At 41.8% G+C, this 9,591-nt stretch overlaps 1 protein-coding gene across 7 annotated transcripts in view; it reads right to left on the reverse strand.

Moving 5' to 3' along the window:
- Window positions 1-8,884: 8,884 nt before the first annotated feature.
- Window positions 8,885-9,591, reverse strand: part of RUNX1T1 (RUNX1 translocation partner 1) — a 111,940-nt gene continuing 111,233 nt past the window's right edge. For all 7 annotated transcript variants that reach the window (XM_027659128.1, XM_027659131.1, XM_027659129.1 and 4 more), the window contains one exon: window positions 8,885-9,591. This exon is cut by the window's right edge and continues 3,369 nt beyond it. The gene's annotated coding sequence lies outside the window, so the exon portion shown is untranslated.

The following is a 9,591-nucleotide window of genomic DNA, read 5'->3' on the forward strand; positions in this document are numbered from 1 at the left end:
GCTGTGGAGTCTCCCTTACTGGAAATATTCCAGAACTGTCTGGACACAATCCTGTGCCATGTGCTTTAGGATGACCCTTCTTGAGCAGGGAGGTTGGACCAGATGACCCACTGTGGTCTCTTTCAACCTTACCCATTCCACGATTCTGTGATTTGGCCACTGTTGAGTAACAAAGCATTACCAAAGTATCGTGGAGCAGGTCAAATGGTGTAGGGGTGGCTCTGTCAGACATGCATGTGAGCAAACTGCACTCCTGGGCAGTGTTTTAGACAAGCAAGGACCCATTCCTCTGAATAATTTTATGCTATTCCTGTCAAATCAGAAGTCTCTTCCAAAAACATTTAGTGACTTTTAGTCTCAAATGCCTGAAAACTGGAAGTCAACTGCTAGGAAGAAACCTTGTTGCCTTCCACAGCACCCATGGCCAAAATGAAGACAAGTCAGAGGTAGCCCATCTGACAATTCACCTGAGGTTGTTCAGGGTATGACCTATTTCAAGGGTTGAAATATACTCTGAGTGACCTATTGAGGTTTCAACACAGAGTAGCATCAGTTTAGTTGTGCATAGAGATGGGGGAGCAGCAAGTGGCTGCATTCGTGCAAATGCCAAGGTATAGCTGATATTTTCACAACTCCATTTCTGGGCAACTCTGAGGATTCTCAGGAAGACTTTCCCAGACGTCTAACAATATACAAAATTACCACAAATCTAGTTCATGTAGAGGAGGATTCTGTTGAAAGAGGTGTTTTTCTCTCTTGCTGTTCCCTGGGACTTGCTGACTGCTCCCAGAGCTGTAATGAAGGTGAGAACTGAGCCACTGAGAATATATTATATATTCTCTCTCTTATACTAAAGCACATATGTATTGTCAGTTTATATTTATGTATTTCATAACGTAAGTGTATGTGTTTCATCACAGTGTGAAGTATAATTTTAAGATATTAAGGATGTGAAGTACACCCAGCACAAGATGTGACCCTGCAGGCATGCCACAACAGTGTACAACTTCATCTCCTGAGCCTGGGAGACCCACAGGTACAAGTGAGTAGGACTTAGGGGACAGGTGTCGCCATCAGGAGAAGGGCACCACCACTTTCTGAACCTGTCACCATCGAGGCTTCCAGGGTCATGCAGAGTCTTCACTAGTGTCCTTTTCCTGCATTTGAAAGAGTAATTATACTTACAAAACAACAGCATTTTATTTCTCTCTGTTTTTCTCCAAAACTCCTTAGCTGCGCTCTCTTTCTGGCTTACAGTTTAAATGTGCCTTGGCAGCAAAAGCCTCAGCTTCTTTAATTTATTACCTCTGTTTATGGAATATGGATATTGGGCCAACTTTACTTCTTACATTAAGTGAATCAGTGCAAATGCAATCACTTTTGGACATCCACCGTATAAAATAAGCATATTTAGATGATCAAATAAGTGTTCCCATATGCATGTTGGCTGGTATTTCGTGCTGGTATAGCATTCTTATTTTTCTTATGTGGTGTCCTTTGTCTTCTTTCCTTCCCTTTTTGACTGCATTTGGTCAGATATTCAGGAAAAAAAATTACTTGTACCTTAAAAGAAATACTGTCTATTCAGCATATGGTATTTATAGAACTTTGGAAATTCTTTTGGGAGGTGTGCTTCAGATTAGCGGTCTCTCTCATTCGGGGATGGTTTTAATTTGTTAGCACTTTAGATCTGTAGTCTTGAGGTAGCTCCTTTTTCAGTCAATAAAATGGTTAGTGAAATGAGGGTAAAATATTATAATTGTGTTCTTCAAATCAGATTTTTTATGTGGTTTTTTTTTCCTCCTGGTATGTAAATCTGTCATTCTGAGAAGAATTTTTCCTATTTTCTTTTAATCTTCGGTGCATGTGCCAAGAATGATGATTTTAAACATGAATTACCACACTGACTCAAACTGCTTGGAGGTTGTTACCCTGTGATGAGAAGGGAGCCAAAAGCAGCCCAGCTTTGACTACAGAAATTCTGACTGAAGTCTGCCACCCGGTCTACAGGGTCGCCTCTACTCACAGCTCTTCCCCTCTTTGGTACCACAGGCACAACACCAGGTGCAAAGTGACAAGCCACGCATAAGAAAAGCCAGCCAGATTAGCAAATACAAAGATGTACTTGAACCCCACTGACTGCTGACTGCTGGCTTCCTGCAAAGCAACAGCTCTGTCATAGCCAGCCTGGCTTGTCCATTTATCCACCTTTACTCATCAGTGATGTATAGCCAAAGTCCTTAGCTGTGATGCTTTGTGAAAGGAGAGATGGGGTACAAATGCCACAAAAACCTTTGCCAGCAGCAGCCAGCTGTGGCAACAACATAATGGAAACAGCTGAAGAAGGAGTCAGCAAAAGGTCTCTAATCTTCTATGGCTACAAATTAAAGTCTTTGTCTGGCAGAAACTGTTGAAAATGGCATTGCCTCTATGGAGCAAATGAGAAGAGGAATAGAGGATGACACTGTGGTTTGCTACAGTACCCAGAAAAACAGGTGCCCTCAGGACCTTGTGACTCATCCCATCCATTCCAGTCCCAAGGTAGAATCTGCATCTAGTCAGTCAGGCAGGCAGACATTTGTATAACCTGACCCTAACAACCCTCTCGTCACAGGGATTTCATATGTTCCCAGTTAGTCTTTACTGGGGCTCCAAACTTCTTCCCAGAAAAAAGCTTTTCCCAACATGCAACCTAAAGCATTGCTATAACTTCAGCTCATTGTTTTCATTCCCCTTGCTCACAGACATAGAGAACAGATTGTTCTCTTCATTCTACGGCACCTTTTTTACACTACAACCATGTTTTCCCATCAGTTTTTTCTTTCCTTCTTTCATACTGAAATACGTGGGCATTGCCAGGGGTTGCCTTCCTTAGCCCTTCCTTCCTTCCTTACTATGTACTTGACCACTGTGTGAAGTCCAGTCTACATGGTCAGTTCACTGACAGAGAGACAATATGCACCTTGTGAGTCAAACCACAGTGCAAAGACATGGATGACCAAAGGCAGTCTAAGAAGCCGCAGGTGTGCAACACGCCACACGTATTCCTGTCATTGCGTATGCGTGTGTGTGTCTGGATGCTTTGGACCTTGGCTTTTTGGTTACACAAATGGTGAATTTATTTCTGTCACTCTAAAAGATTTTCCAATAGATATGCACTTGTTTCTCTCCTCTTAAATGTTCATGTAAAGAAAACTAAGAGTAATATTTTGCATCAGGAATTAGCTTAAGTGGTAAGTTGCTTTGCAACTTGACTATTGTGATTTAGAAATTAACAAATCCTCCCAAAATGTCCAAGCCCGTCTAGGGATAGTTGGTAGTAAACCATCCTCAGAGGCCTGCAGAGATGGAAGTTGCTTGTCCCTATTTGCATCTCCCCACAGGTAATCAGGGACACGTCCTGCTGCTGGAGCTTGTGATTCAGACGTCCCAGTTGCTGCCTGGGGTATCTGAGCCCATTGCAAGAGGATGAATTGCAAGATATCTAATGTTTCACATGAGCAAAGTCAAAAGCACCATGCTGAGTAAATTATAAACATGCTTAAAAACACAACAGTGAGCAAAAGCAAAAACACAAACTCGAACAGTTTCCTTTCTCTTGAAAATCTATACTGATCACGAACTCCTTATGAAGGCAAAGTTATGATTTCATCCAAGAAAAAAGGCTTCTGTTTGAAATTAAAACAATTAGCTTTATTATTTAGAAAAACAAAATCCAAAACTAGAGAGAGGTACAACTAAATAATATTTCATAACATATAGGAAGTTTCACCATTACACTTGACAGGAACAGAATAGGCTGGAATCAAAGGGGTATGTTAACAACTCAGCATATCTCCCCCTTTGGAAGTAGTATTAGTCTATCATATCACCAAAAAATAATAAATCTTTGTAAAAGGCAGAAGTTGCTTTCATAGTCTGGTGGCAAAACCCATCTGGCACTATTGGAAAAGTAAAAAAAGGCAACATATTCTAAATTACATTGTTAAAACACCTACAGCCTAGTTCATTTTCATATGCCATCCATATGTAAGCCCTGAACAATAGACAGTCACTTAAAAACCGTTGTTCTGCATGTGTGTGTATGTGTGTGTGTGTGAGAGAGAGAGAGAGAGAGAAGATTAACATAGAGATCTGTGTTTGTATTCTGATATTTTCAAGTGGAAATATTGCAAAATCTAACTGGTATGGAAATAATTAAACTGGATAAATAAATGAATAAATATAATAGCAAGTTTTCACATATAAAAATTCCTGAAAAGTTTTTAGCTTTATCAACCCCCTTCCACACCCACCAGAGCATATGGCCCTCTGTTTGTGCAAATCAGCCGTCTTTGCTTAAAGTGGTTGTTTCTATTAACACTGTGACTAATTACTGAAAACAAACATGTGTAAGTATGATCTCTGCTAACTGCCTCTGTCAACCCATCTTTTTCTTCTTGCTATTCAGTTGAAGGGATTAAGATTGCTTGCAAAAGTACAGTAGACCTCCACTTAGCCTGCTAAATGGCATGAATAAACAAAGCCCATCAACCACAATTGACGTCAGGCTTCAAAAAATGTTTTTTACATTAGTTTTAAAAGAAACCCCAAGAACAAAAAAAAGTGAAAAAGTTTCAGAGAACCTCAGAACACCAAATGTAAAGACCTTTAACACGGGACATAAGGGGCTGTTTTGGGATGGGTATTGAGAACACAGCTCTACAAGCTGCAGCACAAGAGCTCAGATGGGTGGCAGACATTTTGCGCTGAGGGTAACCAGCGTTGTCTCGGTATGCAAGTCTGGACATACATGCACACAGAAGGGGCATCCAGAGAAACTTTAATGTCAGTCTTTCTTGTGGTTTTCTCCCATCCAGAAATAAAAACAACAACAACGAAAAAGACTCAAAGCTTCCATTTGGTCTTTGTAAGATACAAAGAAGAAGAGATGCAAGCAGATTTTTCTTCCAAGTGCCCTAAAAAAGCTGGATTAATGCACTGCTATGACAGCATTACAGAGTGGGGGACAGCAGCCCACACGGTTCCTCATCTTGTTGCCTACCTGGGACTAGAGGAGAATGGAGAGACCCAGGCTGCTTTGAAGCACATGTTGTCCTTATCAGAGTAGAAATAGAGAGGAAAAAAGCATTTTTATGGTAGAGCATCAATGCATGTGCTCTTCACATCTCCAGTGTATGCACTGGCTGTAGCCCTGGAGAAGCTGTTGGGCTCTGAGTTGCTGAGGCCAGTGATGAAACCAGGTCTCAGTGCACTTCATTCTCACACACACACTGACTGCCCCTGAGAGGAGCCAGCTCTACAGAATGGAAAAAGAGCTAGTAACCTCCTTTACACTGCCATGCTGCCTAACATGAGCTATGGGACAGGGTCTTAGTGCATTTTACCTCAAGTTGTACATAATGTAAAAACAAATTACATGCTAGAAAATTGCGCAAGTCTACATCTGCTGCTTTTTCCAAGCTCATAGTACGGTTGAGAGCCAATTCCCTGTCATTTCTCATCTCTTGCACTTTACACAGGGTGTTTCCTTTATAAAACAACTTGCCTTTGGGTTTAATGATTTCTAAGGAAACATAACTCTGTCATTGTGCTCCGGTGTTTAATTTCTCCTTTGCCGTTAGTGTCTGCCTGGTGCAGCCCAGGGACGCCAGTGTGCTCACTGAACTGTGCATGCACTTTGTGTGCTCTTGGGCTCATGCCCGTGCCTAGAAGCTGGTGTTTGATCTAGACTGAACAAGATGGCCTTAGCCTTCAAAGTCAGTGTGTTTACATTCCTTTTCTCTATCTTGCCTGTTTTTTTCAAGTACCCCCAAGATAGGTGTCTTGCTGTTAGAATAAATACTTACCTTGTGCACTGCCCTTTTCTCTGGTGGCCTCAGCATGTTTTTGCAGAGGTGGAAGCACTGTTAACTCATTTTATGGGTGAAAAAATGGCAGCACAGTGTTCAGACCTCTAGGGCAAAGCAGGGAGAGAAACAGCCAGGAAAAAAGCACAGATGTCCTCTCAACCCAACCCAATGTAACCCAGCCTGGTTCAAACCCATCTAGTAAGCCATAGCACCTCGGCTTTCCTGCCAGCCACCCTTGCCTCAGTGACTCCTTCTCTCTCTCCCAAACCAGGCCTCTTGGTGCAGTGGGCTGAGGGAGGCAGAAAATGGGTACAGCATAGCAAGGGGTGTGCAGAAATAAAGTCTTTAATTATTCAGTCCTTAACTGTTCACTGCGGTGCAACGTGGGTTGAAGTAACCAGGGCAGATGTGCTGATCATGTGGTCTGTGCGAATCACTGGAGGAGACTGGGTCAGATAGTAAGGTCCTGTGAACCAGACTGGTGAGGAGAAGATATGGGAAGGAGATGGGGGGAAAACCTTTCTGAGAACAGGAGGTGAGCGGGATCAGTGTTCAGCTGGCTCTGTCTCGCATCACATGACATTTCTTTGACCGTAGGAGGGGAACAGCAAAATCCACTGCCATCCACACATTCAGAAACAGCCTCTCTCTGCCTGGGATGGCCACTGCACAGCAGGGACAAGGGCTCTGCTGGCAGTAATGGGGAGAGTCTATCTGGCTCTTCTCAAGCTCAGCAGAGGTACTGATCTTGCTTGCCAGGACTAAAGCCATGTAAAGATAAAAACAGTGATTCAGTGGTTGCTGTTTGTTCCTACTGCCATGCCCAGTACATATGAGAAAAATCAGCTCCAAACATGGCACATGAACAAAGAGTCTGAGAGCTGGAATAACCAATCGAAAAACAAGGGAGCTACAGGAACAGGAAAGTATCTGCAGCAAGGTGTACAAAACTCAAACATGAGTTTACTGTTCAGCCCCTCTTCAGTCATCTTGTCAGTGCAACCCAACCCTCCTCAGTATGCCTTGGAGAGGGGAGATGAAGCAGAAACAGGTAATCTACTGGCTTGAGTCTCATCAGGTTTCCTTCCCTTCTTACAGACATTTTAATTTTGCCACCACTTCTCTGAAGATTCAAAAATATGAAGCAAAGCACCTTGGTTTTGGCTGATGTGTCTCACACTAAGGCAGAGAAAATCAGCATTAACAGTGCTGACACTGCACCCTCAGTTTGCTGCACTAATACAGGATCAGGTACTCTCAGCCTACGGGTTGGGGGAAAAAAAGAGTCAAAACGGTAAACAGCCTACATCTTACCTGCACTTCAGCTCACAAAATCAGGCAGTGCAGTTTAACACACACACACGAAAAAAGTCAATCTGAGGGCAGAACCTCTCAGACTTCATAGTTAGCATTTCCCAATGCACGGTGGAGGCTGACAATTATTTTCCGCTCTCTGAAGCCTGCGGTTCGAAACTGACAACTCTGAGCTCAAATTCCCCTTTCACTCTAAATGCCATTTAATGGCTGTGTAACTGGAAGGGTCAAAAATCAGGTCTCATTTGGCAATGGCCCCTTCCAGAGCCAAGGCCATGGCCCCTGCTGAGGCACAGGAGAGCTCCCAATTTCCAGGCGGTCATTCACAAACACTGGGCTGGCTCGAGAACAGCTTTTACAGAAACTCTAAACACCAAAATGCTTTCAAAGAGTACAGATTGTACAGATGACAAGAGAAATTAATCAAATTACTAGAAGGCTTGTGAGAACCTTAAAAGACCGCTTAGTTCAGTGCTGGAATTCTGACATGAAAAAAAATAAAAACTCATTGCATATGTCTTCACGTTGTATTTATTTATGCCTCTGCCCCTCCTCTTTATCTTACGCCAACTTGCAAAATGAACAAAAAATACCTCCTTTGTTTGCTTAACAAGGTGAAGAGCTCATGCTCCACATCAGAGTCTTTGGGACACTCCATTAGGAACGTATCTACAATTTTACTGAAAACCCAAACTGAAATAAAATCCTTCTAAAAAGTGTTAATCCATTAAATAGGCTTTGCAATGTTCACACTTCCTCTCCTCTTCTGGGAGGGTGCAGGGGGTGGGGAGTGATGTTAATTCCAATCCCAATGTCAAATATCAATTTAAATCAAATTGGGATTTAATATCAATTCACAATTTATATATATTTGAGGTCACGGCCATTATTTGATATCTTAAAAAATCCTATGTGTCTACAACAGAAGCAAGAGAATTCCATGAGTCCAGGGAGGATGGTTTACACTGGCAAAACAGCAATGTTTGAATGCAACTGGCAATGTCTGAGTACTTGTGGGAAGTTCCTGGAAGCAGACCATGCTACAGAGCTAGGACCAAACACTGCACATGGAAATCATGTTGATGATGGTTCTCCTCCTGCTAAGGCAGTCTTAATTTCTGTAACAATCACACTATGGATGGATTTACTTCTGGAGACGGCACAGTTAATTAAGTCCCACATGTACCAGAGAGTACTCTTGGGAAATGCACTGGACAAAGGCTGTAGAAGTTATTGATTGGTCTACACCTCTGGAAAGGTGCTTGCCTTTCTTAATGAGTATTTCCATTAAGTTTAAAATAGAAAGAGATGTCTATGCAAAAGCTCAAGTGCACAGGAACCATTAAAACCAGATATGGTTTATGACAGCAATTAATCTAGGCATTAGTTTGACTTTGAAGGCAAAGCACATCTCTGATCTAAGCCCTTAAGCATAAGCACTTTGGGAGTTTTCTTACGAAGTCTCCCCCAGCCACAAACAAGAAACAGATTCGAGCTTGCTGGACATGGACATAAACTGAAACTTAGAAGAGATCCCCTCAAGAACCTGACACCAAGGCTTTCCTGTCTCATCCAGAAGCTGGAAAAAGAGAGATTACATGACCCTGTGATCCATGTCAGCATTTCAAGTGACATTTTCCTGTGTTGGGGCTAGTGACTCACAAAGTACCATTAACAGAGGGAACACTGGTAACGAAGTTCCACAGAGAAGGTAGGAATACAGATTTTTAACATTTTTATTACACAGTAAAGAATACAACAATACCTGAATCATACTTTAAAAGATTCACAGGTTGACAGACCATACATTACAGTCCAACTAAAGAAAAAAAGGATAAACAAGAAACCACAGTTCAGACATAGTAGACTTAAAAGCTCAAGAGTATGCTGACAAAAGCACAATGCCTAGACCCCACCCCCCCTCAGTGTTAGTCTACCATTAACTTGTGGTACATGTCTGAAATTCAGTATTGCACAACAACTTTTCTTTTTTTTTTTTTTTTTTCACAATAATGTGTGGAACCCCAAAAAAAAAAAAATTAAGAAAGTACTTCAAATCTGCATTTCAACAGTCTCCAATCTTTAATTTTTTTTTAGTTATTTTTTATTTTTTTTTTTTAGTTTCTGTTCCTTGAGGAATTCGGACAACATGGAGTCACTTTCTTCCCCTAAACGTATTCCAGACATAGGCATGCTTTGCATAAGTAAACCAGCCTTGTAATTTTTTTAAATCCCCAAGACATGCACCTACACAAAATAAAAAAAAAAACTAAAAAAAAAAAAAAGAGAGACAGGCGGCCCCTGTCACACACAGTCTCATGACAGAGAAAGAGATAAAGAGGAGAGTAAAAGAGACAGAGAGAGGAGAGATAGAGGACGCCCTATTCCTATTAATGACCGCCATTCAGTTATAGTCCAATGAAGT

The sequence above is a fragment of the Corapipo altera genome, unplaced genomic scaffold, assembly GCF_003945725.1.
Source record: "Corapipo altera isolate COAL_440 unplaced genomic scaffold, ASM394572v1 52, whole genome shotgun sequence".
Classification (NCBI taxonomy): Eukaryota; Metazoa; Chordata; class Aves; order Passeriformes; family Pipridae; genus Corapipo; species Corapipo altera.